General features: G+C 38.9%; 1 protein-coding gene across 2 annotated transcripts in view; it reads left to right on the top strand.

The window, feature by feature from the left end:
• Positions 1–23758, top strand: part of DENND1B (DENN domain containing 1B) — a 3525330-nt gene that overhangs the window by 3024554 nt on the left and 477018 nt on the right. The gene's annotated exons all lie outside the window — the stretch shown is intronic.

Here is a 23758-nt window from a genome sequence, read left to right as displayed (position 1 = left end):
TAGTACCTACCTATGAACCTATGATCTAAAAGTAGCAACCCAGTGGGATATCTGAAAGTTTTTTTTTTTTTTATGGATATACCTTGCATAAATTAAACACCTGTTTATTGTCTGCCTCTCAATTTAGATGTGATACAGAGCCTCAGAAACTGAATATATCAGCACAGCTTGGCACTGGTAGTTTCCTAGACACTTACTAACACACATTGAAGTGCCTTTTGCACCTCACAGGCTGATTCTTTACATTCATTCTTCAAAATACTGCACTAAGATCTACTTTTTTCAACAACTGCTATGCTAAGATATGTGCTGCTATTCATGATACTGCTTTACTATTGTCGCTTTACTTGCAGCTTGTTCATTAAAAGCATGTCTGAATCAGTTTGGCAAAAATTGAACAAAAGTGAAAGTAAATGATTTCAAAAAATATCAGGACCTTTAAATAGATTTCACAGCACTGCTAATTGTGCCCAGTCTAGCTCAGATAAACTTACCATAACCTGATAGATTATTATGAAGTATTTAATAAACCAAACAGAAAAGATGTTTTTGCTGAACACCTGTACCCCTGTACAGCCCCTCATACTCCTGATCATTAAATGTGGTGCTGGTGAGGTTGCACCAGTTGGAAGGACAGGGAACAAATATATTCAAACCAAGCAGAAACTTCAGTGTGGAAGGTGTGACGTTTACTCCTTGAAATATGTTATGCACTTAGTTCACTATTAAAATTCAAACTTTAAAATATGTAATACAAAATAATGAGTGTAGGTAGTCCACAGTTGAATTAAAAATGGAATATCCTTTACTGAAACATAAACAAGTGATTGTAGTTGAATATAATGAAAAGCATTAAAGACATTCATTAATTTATACATTTTTAACTCGACTGTGGACTACTTACAATCTTATTATTTTGTAGTAAGTATTTTAAAGTTTGAATTTTATTAGTGAACTAGGTGCATAACACATTTCAAGGAGTGAACATCACACCCAACACACTGCAAAGTTTCTGCTTGGTTTGTTTTTGACCCAGTATAGGTAGCATCCTGGATTTTCTGAGACTTCGAGGGATACCACAGATTTTTCTTTTTGGAATGAATATATTCCCCTCTTCCTAGTTATTGTGACCTCCTAGACAATGGAGAGGGAAAGATATAATGTAGAAGTGTGACAGCAGTGCTCCCACATTCGGGGGGGGGGGTACAGGGGCCTGCTTTTAACTTAATTTTTTATAAATGTATGGAAAAGAAAATGAGGGTAGGAGCATGGCCAGGAAAGTGGCTCTGTTGTAAGCACCTGTTCAGTAAGTCAAAGTAGAGACAGCTGTATAACTAAATGTATAAATGTATTTATTTCATATAAATACATTTGATTTAATCTAAAGTACAATGGACATTATGAGTTTAATAAAGGCAGTCATTTCATACTTAGTTTCTGATTTGTGAAATAGCGAAGAATTAGTTACCCATTAATGGATAGAATTTATTTGGGGCTCAAGTAGGGCATATGATTCTCTATCACATGGAAGATTTACTGTGCTAAATTCAACATGATGTTTATCATTATAGAATGATAAGCTGGGCTAAAGAGTGGTTGTCAGGCGAGTCTCCAAGTCTGATGAGAAGTCTGAAATGCAAGTTGCAAGTAGTGCTTTACAGGGGTCGGATTTGAATGTTGTTAAATTTAATAGCTTTTTATCACTATCTGTCTATCTAGTATCCATCTATCATGGTATTGGAAAGTAGCAACATGTTTGATTATGATTCTGAACTATGTATATTAGTTCAGGAAAATGAGAAATTCTTAAAGAATGGCTTAGTGGAAATTAGGTAGATTAGTAGATACTAGCTTTGGTTTAGTCCAAGGGGTGTAAGGTCATGCACCTACAAATGAGCAGTCCCAGGGCTTAGAGCAGTCTAATGTGGTTCTGGATATAACTAAAGAAGACGGGGGTTTAGTAGGTTGTACTACACCAAGACTTTATCATAATGCTCAGTGCTAGAAAACATTGCTAAGGCATATTCATTTACTTATTTATTGACATTTGATTCCCAGGAAAGTCCGATTGGTTAGATGCTTGTTTTCAGCAGAGGCCTGGGAGAAAAGGTCCAAAGAATTACAAAAACATTTTAAGAATAATAATTTTACAATTTTCAAAATAGTATAAAAACATCTACAGTCTAAATAATTATACCAAATTATATAATATGTCAAAACACTTGAGCACATACAACTTATATGACAATAATTTAATATTTAGACATTTTAGATGGTTCATAGAGAAATTTCAGGTAAGTTAGTATAGTAAAACAGGAATTGCAATAGGAAGTGAGAGAAAAAACAGGGTTATGGCATATTTAGAATGAGAGTCAAGGAAGTGATTGGTTGAAGTAAGGAAATAAGTGAAGACAGGAGAGTAGTGAAGTGTAAGGTATGGATAGGTATTTGTTCATATTTAGGGATATAGTGTATCCTGGGGTTGAGCAAGAACCAGAGCCAGATTCTGGCTAGGAAGTCTTTCAGAATGGTGTTAAAGAACTGGAGGGAGGATATTGATTTGATAGATATGTGTTAGGAGTACTAGGCTTTAGCAACATGGTATAAGTACAGACCATGCCTAGCAGCCTTGATAGATATGTGGAGTGAGAGGAGTTTTTGGTCATTAGAGCGTAATGACTGATTGGGAACATAGTTGTATAGAATAGTATTTAGTGCTGGATAAGCAGATGGATGCTGGATAATTGTATAGGTGGTAAGAAGCTCTGTATATGTAGTTCTAACCAATTTAGTATTTTTAGAGCTGTATAGTGGTGGGTAAATAAATGGATATTTGCTGCAAAAGTAGTCACTTTATTGCAGCATTTTTCAAGTTGTAATTCTTGTGATGGCTGAAGGCTAGTAAGGATGGGAACTGCATAAATAGTAAGAGGAGAGGGTAAGTGGTGGCAAGTGCAGTGTTAGGTCAAATTTAAAAGTACCATCTATTATTATCCTTAATAATTTGCTGTAAAAAGTGACTTCAATTGTTGCATAATTAAGAGAGAGGATTTTACATTTTATTTTTTCATGAGAGAGGGCTTTGGGGGCGGGGGGGGGGAACTAGTAGTTTTATTTTTATTTATTTTTTTTGGGGGGGGCATGAATTGTTGATTCCAAAGCTATGTTTCAGTAGCTGTTAAAGTTTCCTGAGTAGTATTTTGGAGATGTGCAAACGAGTGTGGCGTCATCTACATATGGTATTAGTGAGGCCTGTTGTGTGGATGTGTAGAGGGTGTTAGTGAGAACGTTAAAAAGGATGGGGCCAAGGATAGAGCCTTGTGGTACACCAGTGTTGACTGGGAGGTATGGAGAGAAGGTGCAGTGCCATTTTACTGATACCTATTGGACATGTAGCTTTTGAACCATAGAAGGGAGGGCTGAGATTGACCTAGTGAGAACATTTAAGGTACAGGTTTGCTATGACAAACTGTATCAAAGACTTTAGGCAAGTTTAGAAATAAGGAGGAAATGAGTTTGTGTTTTTCTCTAGCTTTGTTGTTGATGTTTGTAATGAATAGAAGTGTAGTGTTAGTACTGTGTGAATGATCGAAGCATTGTCATCTGGGGAATAGGAGTTCTTCCAGCAGGTGATAGTTTAGCATTACTTTTTGAATACATTTTTCAAGTATTTTGGTGAGGAGAAATAACATTGCTATAGGTCTAAAGTTAGCAATGTTTGTTGAATTTCCTCCTTTGTGTAGAGGGATAATGTGTGATTTTATTTCCAGAGAGAGAATGTGGGATTCCTGGATTGACCTATATATAAGGACTGAAAAAGATAAGTAATGGTATTGGCCACTACTTTAAGGTACTTGCTTAGAAGGCTATCAGTTGAAATAGAGCATGGTTTGAGTTTGTTTAATAGCAGCTTTATGTAGGGTGTGGGCACAGGTTTGAAGATGAAAGTGAATGTGGTGATATGTGGCTGCTGGGCAAGGCTGGGATTGGATGTTGGGGAATCCTTGGTTAGGGATGCTATTCTAGCAATGAAATAAGAGTGGAATTCTATTGTGATTTCCAGTGGTGAGTTACTGGGGGAGGTGTTAAGGTTGAATTTTTGGAAAGGATGTTAGATTTTTTTTAATGGCTGACCAGAGTCTTTTAGGGTTGTGTTTACCATTGTTCTGAAAGTTGTTATAGTATATTTTTGTCTTCATTTATTTCCTTTTTAGTATGGTTGGGGAGCATTCTGACGTTTTTGAGACATTGTGGTGTTTCATATTTTTTGCCATTCTTTCTGTACTTTTTCTCTATCCTGCAATAGCATTCTTCTCTATTCAGTCCATTATTTGTGTTTAGTTTCTTCCTTCTAGGATGTGCAAGGATATTTAGGAAAGTTGCATTGAATTCATTTATGGCATTATCTAAGAGGATGATTTTTAGGATATTCCAGTTAATAGATGATAGGGTAGCAATGAATATTTCTGGGTTAATCTTAAACAGGTTGCATATTGTTTTATAAACATGCTGTTTAAGTGGTTGAGTGAGTTATCTTGCTGTATAGTGTGGGAGATGGTTGCTGAGAAACTCTGACATTGTACTTGTGGTGGGTGAATTTGCTAGGGTCTGATACTAGGATCCAGCCTAATAAAGGAATTTGATGTCTTGCTATAATGTGTGGAGCTACTAAAATGTATAAGTTCATGCTAAATGTAGGTGTGTTACATCCAACCATTTCATAATGACTTCAACTAGTAGTGTTTTTTCTTGTGAAATTGCTGTGGATATCCAATATGTATAGCTATATTGTTGCTAGGAGGGATGTAAAGGACAGTAATACCTAACTGTTTACTTTCAGAAAAGTAATAAGCTCTGCTGAACTGAATTTTTGTATTGGTTTATTGTGGGGGGGGGTACATGTGGTATTTGTTGGGAAGTATTAAAACAATGCCATTACCTTTCCTCTTTATGTGATCATTATGGTCAGTATTATAGCTAGGGGTGATGTAGTTTGAGTCATGCATGCTGGATTTAAGCCAAGTTAAAGTGAGAGTATCAGAGTTGTGTTGGGTAATTCAGGCATGTAGTTGCTTAGTTTTATTTCTTATACTTCTAATATTTATGGTGTCAAAAGTTAGACTACTGGGGTTGAGGTTTGAACATTGTGGGGTTAAAGTAGTGTGTGCAAGAGAATTGTTTTGATATTGGCTCTGCTAGGTGGAGCCAGTATTAGGGTGAATGTCTTTTCTTAGGAGGATTTTAATATATTGGGTATTAGTGATTCTTGTTTTTTGAAGAATATTTTTCCACTTTATTTTGATTTGAGTTGAAATGGAGTTAATCGGTCTATATCTGGAATAGAGGTGAGGGGCTTCATTAAATAGGTTTGGGGTGATATGTGGAGGGTTTAGGGAGGAAGTATGGATAGGTGGTTGAGACATAGTTGGAAAGATGTTGAGATCTATTATTGAGTCATAGTAGGATGAGAAATGGCTCAGTAGGAGGAGAAGAATAGATAAGCTGAGGAGTAGCATGATTAAGTAAAGGGATCTGTATTTTATTGATGGCAGGTAGTGGGGAAGTATGAATCAAGAAGGAAGCATGAATCAAGAAGGAAGCAAAAAGTTGCAGGGCTGTATGATATTTAGTGGTGGTGTAATTTGAAAGCTTGTAGAAGGTAGGTATGTTGGAAGGAGGTATTTCCTAAGAAAAATGGGAGTTAGTTTGTCCTGGTATCTTCTGTTATGTTTCTGGAATGTGAGAAAAAGTGGAGTTTGAAAGGGTAGAGTATAAAGATGTAGTTATGATAGGAAGTAATGAGGGTTTGGGGAAAGTAAATGTTTAAACGTAGAATAATAGACCAGTACTGTTGAGGAGGGGTCTGAATATGAATGGATATGGTGCAAAGCAGTATGGGATGGAGAAATGTTTGGAAATTATGCTAAATGTTAGATGGAAGTTAGGAAATAGGAAAATACTACCATGAGTGTTTGTATCATAGTAGTAAGGTTGTTTGGGGGGAGGGTTAGTGTATGGGTGTCAAAGGTGAAATCTGTATGTGTGAAGTATAGTGGTAGGGTGGGGGGAGTGAAGCAAAGCCGAGCTTAGTGGGCTTCCCACCTTCAGATCAATTATTATTTTTAGAAATTATTTAATAGCCAGTACAGAGTAATTAACAAGGCGGTACAAAGTAGAACAGATTTTCTTTCATTTATTGAATGCAGAACTCAGGAAGCTAGGGAGGCTAAGTAACTGACATATATACAGTGTAATCTAAAATTCCAAACCAGGGCAATGCAAAACAATGTCAGAGCCAGTTTAATTAAAACGATTTATTGTATAAGACACATTTAAGCACTTTCACAGTTGTTACACTGTTTCCTCAGACGTTAATGAATGAAAAACAAGTCCTTCATTAAATATTAAAATAACATTGCTCTTCCTTACAGTAAGAAGAATCAGTTAAACAGTTAAAGGAACATATACTAAATAGCAATGACAAAAACCTAAAAATATTGCAAAACATACATATAATCACTATAATACAATAAAATAAAATCATCACAGCATTCTAAAGCATCTAAAAAGTTTTCTTGAAAAACTATATGATATTCAAAACTATAAAAAAGGGAGTACAAAATTATAGGAAGAAGAAACGTAACAACCCCAAAACCTAATGCATATGTAAGGGTCTATACATGGTAACTTCCTCATGATTTTTTTTCACACTGAGCTAATCGAAGGAAGGACACTGAGCAAACTCTGATCTATAAATATAATATTAAGTATCCTGGTTTTTTTTGCTTATTTTTTGAGTTATTTATAGCATTGTCTACTGTATATTTTTCTAGCTAGTTTCACTGTGTGTGAGGTATTAACTGGAAATTGTCCACTTTTATTAAGCATCTGTTGGGTTGTTTGATTCTGATAACTTGCTTGCAGTTAAAAGCTTTCTCTAAAGGCTCCTTTAGCTGTTTAAAACTTTCATTTAAAGGCTCACTGTGCTTTTCTGCTGTGAAAAACATTTCTGCAGTTTGTTTCCCACCCTCCCTCCCTATTGGTATCTGTTCTTATAGTTGGTGGCTTTGCAGTTCCCGCCCCTACTGTAAATTTGATCTGGGACCCTCTTCACAGTCTAGTGTCATTACCTCATTCTACCTAATACAGGGAGAACATTTGAGAAGGCCAATCAGCTTAGATTCTGCTCCTCCTTTCTCTCTTTCCACTTAAAAAAAAATTAAAAAAAAAATAAAATTCTAAGCTTGTTTCCTGCCTTTCCTGTGGGTAGTCTAGTCTGGATACAGATTTGCTGTGTCCAGGACTGTTTGTGGGCTTCTAAGCCCCCAAGTCTTTCTGTGCTGGAGGGAAGCCTTCTAGCTTAATTTTGTTTCTTAGAACTAGCCATTTTTTTTAGTTTCAGCACTCAAGTCTGTTTCTTTGAGCTCAGCACTTGTTCAGAACTTATTGTAAGCACTAAATAAGCTACAAATTACTACAGCACTCAACTTTCCTCACTGTCTAGAGGAAAACAGTTTCTAGTAATTAACAAATAAGCACCTATCCAGGCATGTCTAAGGGTCAGCTCCCGGTGTTTTCTCCTGTCTACCTGATGAATCTGGGCATCTTGGGGCAATGCAGCAATTGCCGCATGTACACAGACAACACTCTCCTCCTACCACCCAACACTACAACCTGTGACAGATGCACTTATATAGCCAAACTGGAAGCAAAGCTCTCTTCACCTAAGACTGGACTAGACAGTCAAGAGGAGAAGGTAAACACTTGCACCACACCACACTCAGCACATAGTCCCTCAAAACCTACACACCAAAACGCACACCTACATTTGCGGAGGCTCTCAGTAAAAACCTGCCCAAGCAACAGGGACCTCCAAAGCAGAAACACAAGCAACCTCCACCCCCCAACACAACCCAAATAACACATAGCCCACAAACTCATTGGTGCCACTCAACCACAGCCCATAAGGCATAACAACATACCCAACACTCTAGTCATAGGTGACTCTATAGTCAGGCACACTGATGTTCCACTCACCAGACTAAACAAGGAGAAAGTTACTGTCAGCTGCCTGTCGGGTGCCAGGATCTGCCACATAACACATGCACTCAGGTCACTTCACAACAAGTACAGATATGACTGTGTCATTGTCCATGTTGGTGTGAATGACCTGAGATGTACCTCCCTGGACTACATGAAAAGGGACACGGAGGAGCTGTCCAATCTTGTAGCCCAGGCAGGTATGACCCTAGCCCTGTGTAGCATCCTACCATCACCCAGAATGATACTACAGTACAAGGACAAAATGATTGACTTCAACAATTGGCTAAGTTTCTGGTGTCATTCTAAGGGGCTCCAGTATCTGTCTGCCTGGGATGACATGATCGACAAACCACGATGCTTTGCCAGAGATGGCCTGCACCTGTCGCCCCTGGGATTCCGGATACTGGCTAAGGCTCTAACCACCCCTATAGTGCCTTTTTGAGGCAAGGTTCAAATGACAAATTTACCACCATAACAGGTACAAGCAAGAAGAATCTGAGGGTATTGCTACTCAATGCTAGAAGTCTAAACCTCAAAATGCACTCACTCGTGGCACTCCTTAAAATGAAGAACATCGATATCTGTGCAGTGACAGAGACCTGGTTCAAGACTCCAGAGAGTACCCCTGCATTACCAGGCTATAATTCATACCACACCTTTCGGCCACCTAACCTGGACCGAAATACTAAAGGCGGAGGCATGTCCATATTCATTAAGGATATCCACACCACCAGGCTAGTTGCTCAGCATAATGCATTCGAGATTATCCAAGTGCAACTAACTCTGGGCAAGACCGCAATCCAAATTGTAGCTTGCTACAGATCCCCCACCATGCCCCAGGATTCCCACTCCTCATTTCTTGATACATTGGAAAATATTAGGGTACAACCTAACATCCTAATAATGGGCGATTTCAACTACCCCACCATTAACTGGGAAAACTACTCATGTACCAACTCTTGTGCTCAATGTTTTCTGGAATTCATAAATTCCAATGCCTTGAATCAACTTATCCACACCCCCACCAGGGGCAGCAATATCCTAGACCTGGTTATTACCAACATGGGCAACTGGTGCTCCACAGCAGAGGTGAATTCCTCGTTGGTCAGATCTGACCACAAGCTAATCACCCTAGACATCCACATCCCTCCCCCACCCCCCATTAGGGAAACCACAGTAAAAAATTTCTCCAAGGCCAACTTCACGCTTCTTAAGACAGAAGTGGCAAACTTCACGATACCCATGCTGACAGACAATAGATGTATGACTGCTAAATCCTACACAAATGCACTTTATAAGCACTTACATGAGTGCATGGATCGTGCAATCCCTAACGGAACCAAGCTGCTATCCTCCAAAAAAAGGAAGCCAATCTGGTGGTCCCCTGCCATAAACAAACTCTACAACAGAAGAAAGAAACTGTTGCAAAAAAGAGTAAAATCCCATGATTGGAGAAACTCCATGGTCAGCCTCAGTAAGAAGCTGAGATCCCTCATAAAATCCCCCAAAGCTAGTTACGAAAACAAAATCACCACTGACTCTAAAGACAACCATAAAGCATTCTATAGCTATGTCAAGAATCTCAATGGCAACACTCAGATCTGCTCTGAGTTACAGCACAATGGCACTAAATATACAGAACCAACTGATATTGCCAACATCCTGGCAGATAGGTTCAGTGCTAACTTTACCCCCCTGTCATCCCCTAAAGGACCCATCTCTATACCAGAAGAATGCAAAGTTCCTGTAATCATGGCTGCACAGGTAAAAAACACACTATCCAGAGCCATGAACACAGCATCCATGGGACCTGACACCATCCCAGCCTGTGTTCTACATGAACTACAGAAAGAACTGGCACCCCACCTAAGTACCATGTTCAATCATAGCCTCACCTCAGGCTATGTGCCCACTGAATGGTGCACAGCAACGGTTATCCCACTCCACAAAGGGGGAGCCACCACAGACCCTGGAAACAACAGCCCCATTAGCCTAACGAGCCTGGTCTGCAAGGCTATAGAATGTATCATCATGGAACTTATAAACAATGACATTGGTAATCTCCAAACTCAGGACCCCACACAGTTCGGGTTTGTAAAAGGCAGATCATATCTCCTAAACCTGATAAACTTCTTTGAAGTAGTCACCAAAGCCATAGATGAGGGTAAGGTGGTTCACACAGCCTATCTAGATCTCGCCAAGGCTTTCAACACCATCCCCCACTCTGGAATTATAGTTAAACTCACTAAACTAGGTATAAATCCCTATGTCACAAGATGGGTTGCCAATTGGCTCACTGACAGAACCCACACTGTGAAAGTAGTAGACCCCAAATCCAACTTCAGACCAGTGATAAGTGAAATACCACAGGGTTCAGTCCTGGGTCCTCTCCTGTTTGGTATCTATTTCTCTGAAGTACAGGCTAACACAGAAGGTCTTTGGCTAATGAAGTTCACAGATGACTGCAAAATAGGAGCCATAATCAAAACTCCAAAAGATGTGGACATCCTACAAAAGGGCCTCGCTGAGACAGATGCTTGGTGTCAAAGCCATGGCCTCAAGCTCAATGCCAAAAAGTGCATTGTCATCCCTTTTGGTAAAAACTCTGTACCTATGAACTACCACGTAGGCGGTAGTCTACTTAACACCGAAACTGTGATGAGACCTCCCTGGCACACAGGTGGACCATAGTCTCTCCTTTGATAATCACATTTTCACAGTAGTCAGGAAATCCTTCTACATGGCACACCTCATCACAAAAGGTTTCTCATCCAGGAAAAAAGAGGTCATTGTTCCCTTCTACTCATCACTCATTAGACCCATTATAGAATACAGTGCCCCTTTTGGTATGTACCTCACAAGACATCTACAACAACTGGAAAGGCCGCAGAAATACCTCACAAAGAGGATTACCAGCCTCAAACAGATGCCCTACACAGACCGTCTCAAAAAACTGCAGCTTTACTTCGTCGCATATCGCCTACTCAGAGGTGATCTCTGCCTAACACACAAAGCTATGTCAAACCCAGAGCTTTTAGACATGCTCCACTTAAAGAAATCCCAATCCCTACGAGCTACACGCTCTAGGGACCTAAACCTTGTCACCACAATAAACAGAATGTGCTGGAGGGATAGATTCCTGTCCCAGAGACGTCCCATACTCTGGAACAAACTACCTATCTATGTCAAACAAAACTCCTCATTACCACTCTTCAAAAAAAATCTTGATGATTGGATGGGAGATGGGAAATTCACCCCAGGGATCACTTCTGTGGCTCTGCTCGACAGTGGCACAGGAAAATAATTTTCTTGGGTGGCGAAAGCCAGGGTACCTTTTGGCTAGGCTTATATAGGCCCTAGGGCCAATAGCCTAATACCTACCTATGAATACACACCTAACAACTAAACAGAGGTCTGTCTGAATAGGGGCCTAGCTTTTAAAATAGGTTTCAAAGGAACTTTGTCGTTCAATCGTTTACCACTATCTGCTCTCATCCTCACTATCCATCTGGTCTCATTGACTTCTGTTGTATTCCTAACATCTCCCAGTCACTCATCTATTACTTTTTTCTAGTGGCCAAAAACTTAAACTGGTGTGTTCTGTCATTATCCATCACGTGTTTCGCTAAAGCACTACTTGTTGCTGTACTACTAATGTAATACAGATGTTCTCTTATTCTGTCTTTTAATTGCCTGTCAATTTTACCTATATAAAATGACCTGCATACCACGCAATGGGCCAAATAAACTATATGCTTTGTGTCACAGTTGGCCTCAACCTTAAAAACAAAGTTCTTATTCAAATTTGGATGAAAAAATTCTCCAGAACTGTCAGTGAACCCACAAAAATTACAGTCAGAACAAGGTAGTGTAACTTTTACACTGTCTATGTTTCTGTCAACTTTTATTCCCTTGGGATAGCATAATAACCTTTTCAGGGACTTCATATTCTTAAAAATGAAACTAGGGTTGGGACATATGATCCTACTAATTTCCTCATCCACAGTGAGAATTGGACAATTTTTTTATATATTTCTAATACTGGTTTCACATTGCTAGAATATAGAACTGGCATCCCGGTTGCCCCTCCACTCCTCATAATCTTTCTTTCACAATTGTCCTTCCCTCTTGTGTCTGAAAAGTAGGGTTTAGCCTCAGTATGCCTCATGCCCTTCACTTGTGTCATAATATCATTAACCCTCCTTGAACTGTAACCTCTGTTAATGAACCGAATCTCTAACTCCTTCAGTTCCTGTCTAAAAACCTCATCTTCTGCACTCAACCTAGAGCCTCTCATACCTTGCCCCTTCACAACATTATCAAAAATATGTGCGGGGCGCATGCTCTGTAATAAGTTATTGGTACTATACTTCTTCCTATGTACCATTGTGTTAATCTCATCTCTTCTATTCTTCTTCACTTTAATATCTAAAAATCAATTTAATCGTAAGAGAAGTTTTTCGTAAACTTCAGAAAATTGGTGGTACTATTAACATACTCATAAAATAGCTTGAGTTTATCCAAGGCTCCATCCTATGTAAAAAATAAATCAACGACAAAATGTCGATACAAACCTATAAACTCCTTGAAAGGATCCTTCAATATGGCTTCTTCCTCCCATGCTGCCATAACTATATTAGTGTATCTTTGGCACATGATGTGCCCATAGCTATGCCATCCTTCTGTAGATAAATCTCTCATTGGAAAGTGAATGTGCTGTTTTCCAAAACTACCTGCATTAATAAACAAAGTAAATCTATGAACTTATGATCAAATTCACTATATTTCAACAAGTATTGCTGTAATAATAGCACCTCTCTCTCATTGGGTATATTGGTAAACAGGGACTGTACATCCAGGGTAATAGACAAGTTTTAAAACATCCCTCATCACTGAAAAAGAGATATAAGTATTCTAGGAAGTGTTTAGAATCCTTTAGGACTATGCAATTTCTATCCAATAAAGGTCTCAAAAATGTTTTTCCAAAAATATAGAGATCGACTCTGTGCAGCATTTACACCCTGCGACAATAGGACTAAGTGGGATGTCTACTGTACCTTTATGTATTTTCAGTAACCCTTATATAATTGGTATTAATGGCTCATCAATCGTAAGGTATTCATAAGTGGGGTACTCAATAATTTGTAATGTGAGGCATTCATCTATCACATTTCGTACCCTATTAATCATACTACATTCATTATCATGAGTAACATTCATGTACATATTTTCATCACTCAACATTAACTTCATTTTATCAGAATAATGTTTACTGTCCATGATCACTGTAGAACCCCCTTTATCTACAAGGCGTATCACTGTAGTGTCGTCCTTCTGCAAGCTAGTCAGTGCTTCATGTTCAGCTTTGTTCAGATTCCTAAAGTTCTTATAGGTACTCTGTGAAGCATTTCCACAATTATCAAAAACCTTATGCAATTCATCAACACATGCTTTTCTCAAAAACCGACAATACTGGGTGATTCAATGGAACAAAAACCACTTTGTTTGCTTTTTTATCATAAACATTAGTTTCATTGTCACCATACATGAGTTTAAGCATGGCAGTTCTCATATAGCATTTCAAATCTAAGACAAAGTCAGTTACCTCAGCTTTATTGGCTGGAATGAACTATTGACCTTTTTCTAACACAGCCTCCTCCATACTGTTCAACCGTCTTTTCAAGATATTCCAAATTAAGGTTTCTTTTTGGCTGACCACGTTCTTTTCAGTATGTGCCCCATGTTCATATTGAACTCTTGTTTTCTCTTCATTCTCATTCTGCTTCTTGACCTCTGGCATTGTTTCCCTGCTTCTACAGATATTGGCAAGGGAAACTGTGGAAAAAGCTGCTCTAATTTCTTCGCTTTTAGAAAAAACGGGTCATCTCTCAAAGTCTTAACTTCAGATGTCAATTCCTTTCCTGAATGTGAACTTCCATACTCCATCGTAGATGTGCTGTGAGAAGAGGCTTTAGTGATTGTTAAACTAGAAGCTTTCCTTCTAGCTCCCAGCTGAGTCTCCTCTCCAACAGTAATGCTATTCCTCAGGCTCACTGCAGTTCCTTCATTACCTTCAAGTTCAACTATGTCAGCTGTTTTGTCCTGTGAGGGTGTTGTCTGAATCCCTGTGGTCTTATTGGTAGATCTGTTTGTCGTCAGCTACGCAAAAAAATGCCCACTGGAGAAATCACATTTATCTCGCTCCAGTTTCTTTTTTCACTTGTATCATTCTTTTCTCAAAAATGTTGAGAGAATCACGTATGCTAGAGATTCTGTTGTCAATGACAGCTGGAGGAAACTTATTACACAAGTCAATATGAAGGGAAGCTATTCTCTCACTCAACTGCTTCTCCTCCTGTCTAAAGAAATCCATCAGCAATTTAATATAATTAAAGCTCAATTCAATATTCATTTGCTGCCACTTACTGAGAAAATCTGGATATCTCTCACCGTACATAGGTATTTTAAGGATTTTCAATCCTCTGGGTATAACTTTAAGTTTGCGGTACTCCTCCAAGTGAAATTGCAGTAGCTGCAACCTTTTCAATTTAAAAAGCGCATCTTTCAACTATGTAATCATATCACATAACACAGTGTCAGCACTCTCTATTGTTACATCATCCTTAACCAAAAAAATATCTTCAGCTAGTAGAGGTAATTATATAAATAGTCACTAAGCCTCTCAATGCAGGTTTTACCTCGCAACTTGATGCTGGCAGTTCCCAATGTGTCATCAAGTTCAATCAGTGCCACGACCCACTCTGGTGTCGTGAAACAAAATGAAAAGGATAAAACCAAGTGAAAATGACAAGCAGCACCAGACAAATGTTCTGCCCTGAATGAGAATAAATCTAAAATTCCAAAACAGGGCAGTGGAAAACAATGTCAGAGCCAGATTAGTTAAAATAATTTATTGTATGAAACACACGTAAGCACTTTCACAGATGTTACACTGCTTCCTCAGACGTTAATGAATGAAAAACAAGTCCTTCATTAAAATAACATTGCTCTTCCTTACAACAAGAATAACCAATTAAACAGTTAAAGGAACATATACTAAATAGCAATGACAAAAACCTAAAAACAGTGCAAAACATATATATAATTGCCATAATACAATAAAATAAAATCATTACAACATTCTAAAGCATCTAAAAAGTTTTCTTGAAAAACTATATGATATTCAAAACTATAAAAAAGGGAGTGCAAAATATAGCTTGAGTTCATTCAAGATTCCATCCTATGTCAAAAATAAATCATTGACAAAATGTCGATACAAACCTATAAACTCCTTGAAGGCTAGGGCCCTATTCAGACAGACCTCTGTTTAGTTGTTAGGTGTGTATAGACCCTTGCATATGCATTAGGTTTTGGGGTTATGTTCTTGTTCCTTCTTCCTATATTTTGTACTCCCTTTTTTATAATTTTGAATATTGTATACTTTTTAATGAAAACTTTTTAGATGCTTTAGAATGTTGTGATGATTTTATTTTATTGTATTATAGCGATTATATGTATGTTTTGCACTGTTTTTAGGTTTTTGTCATTGCTATTTGGTATATGTTCCTTTAACTGTTTAATTGATCTTATTCTAAGGAGGAGCATTGTTATTTAATATTTAATGAAGGACTTGTTTTGTGAAAGCGCTTACATGTGTTTTATACAATAAATCATTTTAATTAATCTGGCTCTGACATCGTTTTGCACTACACAGTTTTGGATTTTTTAATTTATTCTTGTTCAGGGCAGAGCATTTGTCTAGTGCTGCTTGTCATTTTCACTTGGTTTTATCCTTTTCATTTTGTTTCATGACACCAGAGCGGGTCATGGCACAGATTGAACTTGATGACACATTGGGAACTGCCAGCACCAAGTTGCAGTGGTAGGAGTGCAAAGACTACTCCCTTGGGTGAAATATCATAGAACTTTCCAGCAAAGGGCAGATACATAATTGACTAGTTAAAGTTAATACATAGCAAGGCTGTCCATGTTGAACGTGCTTACTTTGCATGATGACAAAGTCATCAGTGAAAACTTTTGGGAGTTTAGCCTTGTGGCAGAGCTCTTGCAGTATCAGTGTCAGGATTAGATGTAGGGACCATAGGCTCTGAAAGGAAACAAAAAGAAAAACTGTAGTAAACTGTAATATTATGTTGAGATAATAAAGCTAAAGCTTGCAAAATACGATAATGCATTTTACCTTTTTGATATCAGGGAGTAGATTTTTTTTTCTTATTTTGTACAGGAATTTTATGAGGGCTCACTCTGAATGATTTGCACCATCTTAAAGACCATTCATGGAGATGAAAGTTGGACTGATGGTATGTTTATAGACAAGAGAAACCAATTGTAGTTTGAACTACAAAGAAATAGTACATTGGTTTGATGTACTGTCATTGGAGGAAAGAATAAATGAATGTGACATTATGTAGCCATAGGATTTTGGTAAGAGTTTGGGAGGGTAGAAGGGGCATGATTTGCATTTATTTAGAATTTTAGAAGGAATGTTATGATATTTTTTTACAGAAAGATTGATGGATGTAACACTAACTTAAGTGAATTAACTTTAAAACAGGAGACTGTTACTGAATTAAACTAAATTAAGACGAATGGTATGATAAAGAGGAAGCTTAATTTTAAATGACCAGATACATAACTGAGCATTTTGACAAGACTTTTTTTGCTAACTTTGAAGGGGAATGCAAAGTACGAGGCAAACTAAGTTTTATTATATAGTTTTTACTATTTATCTGACAGTGCACCTCCCTCATGTATGTCTGGTTTTATTAAGGAAATAAAACTTGGTGGTGAGAACACGTAATTATGACCAACGTTTAGCTACAATTGCAAAAAAGGGTACATTAAGATGTCCAGGTTTAAGATCCCTTCAGCTTCACATCTGTTGGAGTAGATAAAATTTACACAGCCTATAAACTGAGGTGATATGGAAGTTTATTCAGATCATAAAGAAATTAGATTAATTTGTTTCACATCTAAATCATTCACTCCAATGGAGTTTAGGAAGTTTGCACTCTAACTTCCAGTGGGCAGAGCCTAAGCCTTTTGACAGAATCAAATTATGTCCTCCCATTTCAAACAAATGTCCACATCTCTGGAACCATAGAGGTTATGAAGGAAGTATAAATGGCAAACTCTTCAGCTCAAACTATTTTTATAGTGGTAGTATTCTTTAGGTTCTAGGTCTTACAGCAAATTTTATGAGTCACTGTAAACACAGTAGCTATTAAGTTTGTAACATTTTGTAAGCAACTTATAGTATCTTAGCAACCACTCAAATTACATATATACCGTCAGCAGCATTTTATTCATCTAACTGAGAGCTTTCATTTCCGTTGTGTCTGTATTACTTGGTTGCTGAGATATTTAGAAAATTGTATCTATATATTAATATCATAAAACAGTTAATATGTCTTTACCTGCACTAGACAGAGGTCAAATACTAATGCATTTGAGTTTGCCATTGTGGAAGTTTAAGGTGAAATCTTTTAAAACCTTGTACATAGCATGGTTTTGAAATTATTGATGCAAATATGAACAAGCAATATCTAACACCTAGAGGCATCAGTAGGAGGTAACTGCAGATGCACCTAGGGGCATCATTCGGATGTAATGAAAAGTACTTATTAGGTCTCATGTCTCAAAAGAACCTTTTTATAATTTACTGTTTTTGAAACAGATATTTGCTATAATTTTAATGCTGCTTTATTCTGTGAGTTAAACTAGTAATAACTCATCAATTGACTAATTCTTATGAAATACATGTATTCATTAAAATTAATGTTGCATGTTACACTTTTTGACTGGATTTGTGCAGTTTAGCTGTACAGTGAATGCTTGTATTCCCTCTCTCCAATAATGTTAATGTTGACTTGAAACAAATTATAAGAACAGTCTGAACAAAATTACATTTTGAGCATCTTTATTGGAGTTGGTTGCCCTTGAAAGAACTGACTGTTCATCAGTGACTGTTGTATTAATTGCCTTTCAATCTGTGGGCAGTATGATGCTATGGGTTAAATGCTGTTACCTTTGTCGGTATGGATATGTCTGTGATCAACAGCCATGTCACAAGGAGAGGAATAAATACCCCACTTTTCTGTCCATCTTCACAGGTAACTGAAGTAAGGATCATTAGCCTGAATCTTAAACATTCTGTACGACTACAAGTAGCAGAGGCATTCAGGGTTTTACTGTTTTGAGTCTATTTAGCATTAAGCCATCTGACACGAGCTGGAATAATGACTTCCCCTTTTATTACTTATGTTTACCCCACAAAGTCTGAAGTTAGTGTTTACTAGACATTAACAAAGCTGTAGATGAATATATATTCATATAATCTGTGCTGGAGTACGTTAGCCGAATAAAGCTTTGTGGTATTAAAGGATCCTTTCTGATTGATTGCCGCTTCTATTGTCTTTTTAATGCCCATCTTTAGTGTGAACATGAGGTTATTCATTGCCAAGGGAATGGTTACTTCATTAATGTTAGTTTCTTCATACATTTGGGTGATTAATTTATTTGTTCAGAACCTGCCAGCTCTTGGAATTTCAGAAAGGATTTTACAGGGAAGTGTAATTATTCAGTAATTCACTTCACACTACCAAATTTTTGACCGCCATCATTTTTCCAGCCACCACATTTAAGAAAAGCTGAAAATAATACTGCACAGTGTTTAGAAGAAGGTAGCCATTCATCATTGTGAGCACTTTAGTAGATAGTATAACACCACTAGGAGGCATCAGTGTTCCAAGCCAGTAGACATTACGTCATGCCATAGAGGGTATGCAAAGATTAGCTAATCAGGATGAGGGGCTAGCAAAGGTGTAGTCAAAATGACAAAGTACAGATAACATGAAAACAATGTTGGCTTCAGAATTAAGGCTAGTCAGCTAGAATCTTAGGACCTGCCATGAAAGACTGTATATCCATGTGGAAGGCCTATACTTTGCGTTGAAGGAGTGGAGTTACTGAAAAATATGCACTTAAGATGCTCAGAAGGGATAAGTACCAACTTCCTTAGCATCCACTATCAGTGTAGATTATGTATAGAAAGTTCCATAGCTATTTATCAAAACCAATAAAGACACTGAAGTTTGAGGTTATGCAAGGTAGCAGAGACAAGGCAAAGGCAGGATGTGCTGCAGCAGCTGTGATGTTACAGAAGCCTTCTGCAGAAATCATACATTATAAAGCAAGAACTGCACAGAGAATATGCAAAGCTACGGAGTGTTCACTGCAGTAGCAATAACCACCCATGTACCACAGTAATCATTCCTTACTAGGTATACATACAGGTAATTTGCTTTATGTATAAGAACTAGTGGGCCTTCTTCTTAGTCTTGTTTGTAACTAGTCCTGGCAACATCAAAAATCTGTAAGCTGGGTTGCTGTGGTTGATAAACGCCATATTCTGGAATACCTCAGGTAATTTTACTTAGATGTAAATTATTTGCCAGATTAAGCACCATGAGCAGTGGCCATTTGGCTGTAAGAACACAGACACATCTGAAGCAGATCATGTATACCTATACTGCAACCTGTCATTGCAACAAGAAGCCTTTCTACATGATGCTGGATTAAGCATCCATGGCTGAAAATTAACTCAGTTGACATATTTTCTTCTGTCCTTGACAGGCATTGTGGCATAAGCTTCAGCATGTTGTCGTAGTAGAGAAATGTGCAAGAAATCCAGCACTGTATGTCATTGTGGATGCTGAATACATTAGATAACTAGCTTCAAAGGATATTCCCACTACATGCAAACCATTAGCCTTGCAGCTAGGAGCATAGACACAGAACCTTAAAATGTGCTTTGAACACAGTTGTCACCTCGGATGCATGGAAAATATTAGTTAAGGATGTAGCACCTATCTGTATACTTGTATTCTTTCTGGCCCTTCAGAGACCTCAAAGAACAGTTTTTCATGCACAAACAATATATTGGGTATGCTCTGAATGCCATGTTGGGATGTTCATATGCCTTCCAGCATAACACACACAAACAGCTTGCAACACAGTAGCATGCATCTACTATAGCATTAGTGACTGTGTACCATTGGCTCCCAGATGATGGCAAACCAAAGGAGAGGAAGAATGCAAAGACTGTGGCTCACATAACCTCACTGTAGCTGTCTTGATTTTATGCCCCTCTGAGAGAAACTGTCTCTGGTGACCCTTACCCGCTACAGAAATATATCATGCTGCAGCATTACTGAGCCATATCTCAATATCATTGGTTACCAACAGTGGCACACCTTCCTTGTGGGCACCACCACTGGTATCATCCTAGTGCATGCCTTACCCCATTGCATAACACTTGTGCGTTGCAGTACTTCACAACTTTTTGACAGGATAATGCCTATTTTAGTTAGCCAATAATCAAGAGTTGACTTCATGCATCATCTTGGAATAGGTTGTAATAGTAGATAAGGAAAATGTACCCACTGAAACTACAGATTCTTGTACCAGTGGAGTAAGTTGCAAAGCCTAATTTAATTTCCCTTCCACAGTAGTATGGGAACACGTGTTTTGCTATATTCATAGGCTAGAAGGGCATTAATGCCTGCACTTGATATATTTGTGTATGTATGTAGTAGTAGTTGTAGTGTTACGTCTTTTGTTTCTTGAGTATTGCTTTTGCCACTTTCTAAGCCGTTATGGGCAACATCAAGATTTACTGGGTGTACAGTAAGCACATTTTAAGATTTCCTGAACTTTAAATATCCATACAAAAGTACAAAATAACAAAGTTGACCACAAAAGTAATTTCAGTTTTAATCTTATTTCTGTTATTTGCCTTCTTGCAAACAGTAGGAAAATTCTCCTTTCATGAAAGTACAACTAGACAAGTATTTGTTCAAGCATTATACAGTGCTTACAAACCCCTCAGGTGGCATGGTGGTGTAAAGCCCTGATGGTAGCCCAGCTGACCATGGGCAACTGCTAAGAGTAGCAGGGAAGATAAGCATGCCCTTCCTGAGGGGAAGATTACATGTGGTCGAGCACACAGTGCAATAAGGAGCTTCTGGGGGGAGGCCAGGAAGCCAGTTGTAATTTGACTGGCTTAAAAGGAGTGGTTACTGTTTGTCATTTTTGCATTTAAGTTACCTGTAACACATTGCATTTAAGTTACCTGGCACTTGCTCATTAAGTCAGCACTAAAAAATTAAAAGCACTACACCCTCACAAACTCCCCTTGAGTACCTTGTTCCCCATTGGCCCTTTTTTCAATTATAAAGGAATTCCCAATACTATTCTAGCATGTCCAAAGGTCAGTTGTCAATCTCCTCTCTGGTCCAGCTGATGAATCTGGGAATCTTGAGGCAATGTTACAACTGCCTCATGTACACAGACAACCCTCTCCTCCTCCCAAGAAATTCCAACACGTGAGAGATGCAACCATATAGCCAAACTGGAGGCTAAGCTCTCTCAACTCAGTACTGGCGTAACCAGTCAGGAAGAGAAGGAAACCACACTCACTACAATTCCAGTCTCACATAGACCTACCACGACAGCAAACCAAACACATAAACACACAAAAACATACTCGGAGGCTCTAAATAAAAATCTGCCTGAGCAGCAGAGACCTCCAAAACAGACACCCAAGCAACCGCTACCCCAAAACAAAACACGTGCAACACATAGCTCACAAACCCAGTGTGCCGAACAGTCACAGCCCTTAAGGCTAAACAACACACCTGATACACTTGTAATAGGTGACTCTATCATCAGGCACACTGATGTCCCGCTCACCAGGCTGAACAAGGAGAAGGTCACGGTGAGCTGCCTGTCGGGCGCTAGGATCCGCCACATAACACAAGCACTCAGGTCACTCCAAGGCAAGTACAAATATGACTCAGTCATTGTCCATGCTGGTGTGAGTGACCTGAGACGTACCTCCCTGGACTACATGAAAAGAGACATAGAGGAGCTCTCTGAGCATGTAGCCCAGGCCGGTATGACCCTGACCTTGAGTAGCATCTTACCCTCACCAAGAATGATGCCACAATATGAAGACAAGATGATCAATTTCAACAATTGGCTTAAGTACTGGTGTCATTCAAAGGGGATCCAATGCCTGTCAGCCTGGGATGACATGCTCGACAAGCCACGATGCTTCACTAGGGACGGCTTGCACCTGTCACCCCTGGGCTTTCGAATATTGGCAAAGGCTCTTGCTACCCCTATAGTGCCTTTTTTAGGCAAGAATCAAAAGACAAACCCACCTCCATAGGTATCACAAGGGATAAGAAACTAAGAGTAATGCTACTCAACTCCAGAAGTCTAAACCTCAAGATGCACGCACTCGAAACTCTCCTTAGCATGGAGAACATCGATATCTGTGCAGTAACAGAAACCTGGTTTAAGGCTCCCGAGAGCACCCCAGCACTACCAGGTTATACCTCATACCATGCTTTTCGGCCCCAAAACTTGGACCGAACCACAAAAGGAGGGGGAGTATCAATATTCGTCAAAGATACCCACACCTCCAGGTTGGTGGCACAGCACGAAGCATCAGAGACTATCCATGTGCAACTAACAGTGGGTAAAACTGCCTTCCAGTTTATAGCCTGTCACAAACCACACTCCCAAACCCAGGAACCCCACTCGACCTTCCTGAGAACACTGGAAAATATGAAGGTCTCTCCAAACACCATTATATTGGGTGACTTCAACTACCAAACATAGACTGGGAGCATTACTCAAGCTCCAACACCCTAGCCCAAAGGTTCCTAGAATTTATAAACTCAAATGCTATGTAACAAATTGTTACCACTCCCACAAGAGGGGAAAACATACTGGACCTGATCATCACCAACATGGGGACTCTGCTCCAGATCAGAAGTGTATCCCTCACTGGTAAGATCAGACCATAAACTAATCTCACTGGATATTCACATCCCGACCCCACCCCCTGCCCAGAAAACCACAGTGAAAAACTTCTCTAAAGCAAATTTCACACTCCTCAAAACCGAGGTGGAATCTTTCAAAGCTCCCGGGCCTGTGGAAAATACGGCCCAGACTGCAGAATCCTTTATAAATGCATTCTATGAACACTTTCAGGAATGCATGGATCATGCAATCCCAAATAAAACCAAGACCCAATCCTGCAAAGGCAGACGTCCTGTCTGGTGGACACCAGCCATAAACAAACTATACAGTAGAAGGAGGAAGCTACTACATGATAGAGCAAAATGCCAAAAAGGGAAGGCATCTCTGATCAGTATTAGCAAAAAACTACGGGCACTCATAAAATCGTCTAAGGCCAGCTTCGAGAGAAAAATTGCACAGGACACTAAGGATAATCACAAAGCTTTCTTTAGTTATGTTAGGAACCTGGGTAGGAATTCCCAGATATGCTCAGAATTAGCCCAAAATGACAAAAAATACACCGAACCCACAGACATTGCTAACATCCTAGCTGACAGGTTCAGCGCAAACCCCCCCCCCACCAAAAGGGCAGATATCTATCCCAGCAGAGTGCTGCCCCCCTGACATCTCAGATGCTCAGGTAAGAGCCGCTCTCTCCAAAGCAAAAAACGCAGCATCAATGGGACCAGACGGTGTCCCCTCGGGCTGCGTCCTACATGAACTCCAAGAAGAGCTAAACCCAAACATAAAACTACTGTTCAATCTCAGCCTTACTACAGGATATGTACCCAAAGAGTGGCGTACAGCAACAGTGGTCCCTCTC

The sequence above is a fragment of the Protopterus annectens genome, chromosome 8.part0 (genome assembly GCF_019279795.1).
Source record: "Protopterus annectens isolate FY-2018-M chromosome 8.part0, PAN1.0, whole genome shotgun sequence".
Taxonomy (NCBI): domain Eukaryota; kingdom Metazoa; phylum Chordata; order Ceratodontiformes; family Protopteridae; genus Protopterus; species Protopterus annectens.
The sequence above is the reverse complement of the archived record's forward strand: the minus strand, read 5'-3'. Positions and strand labels throughout refer to the sequence as shown.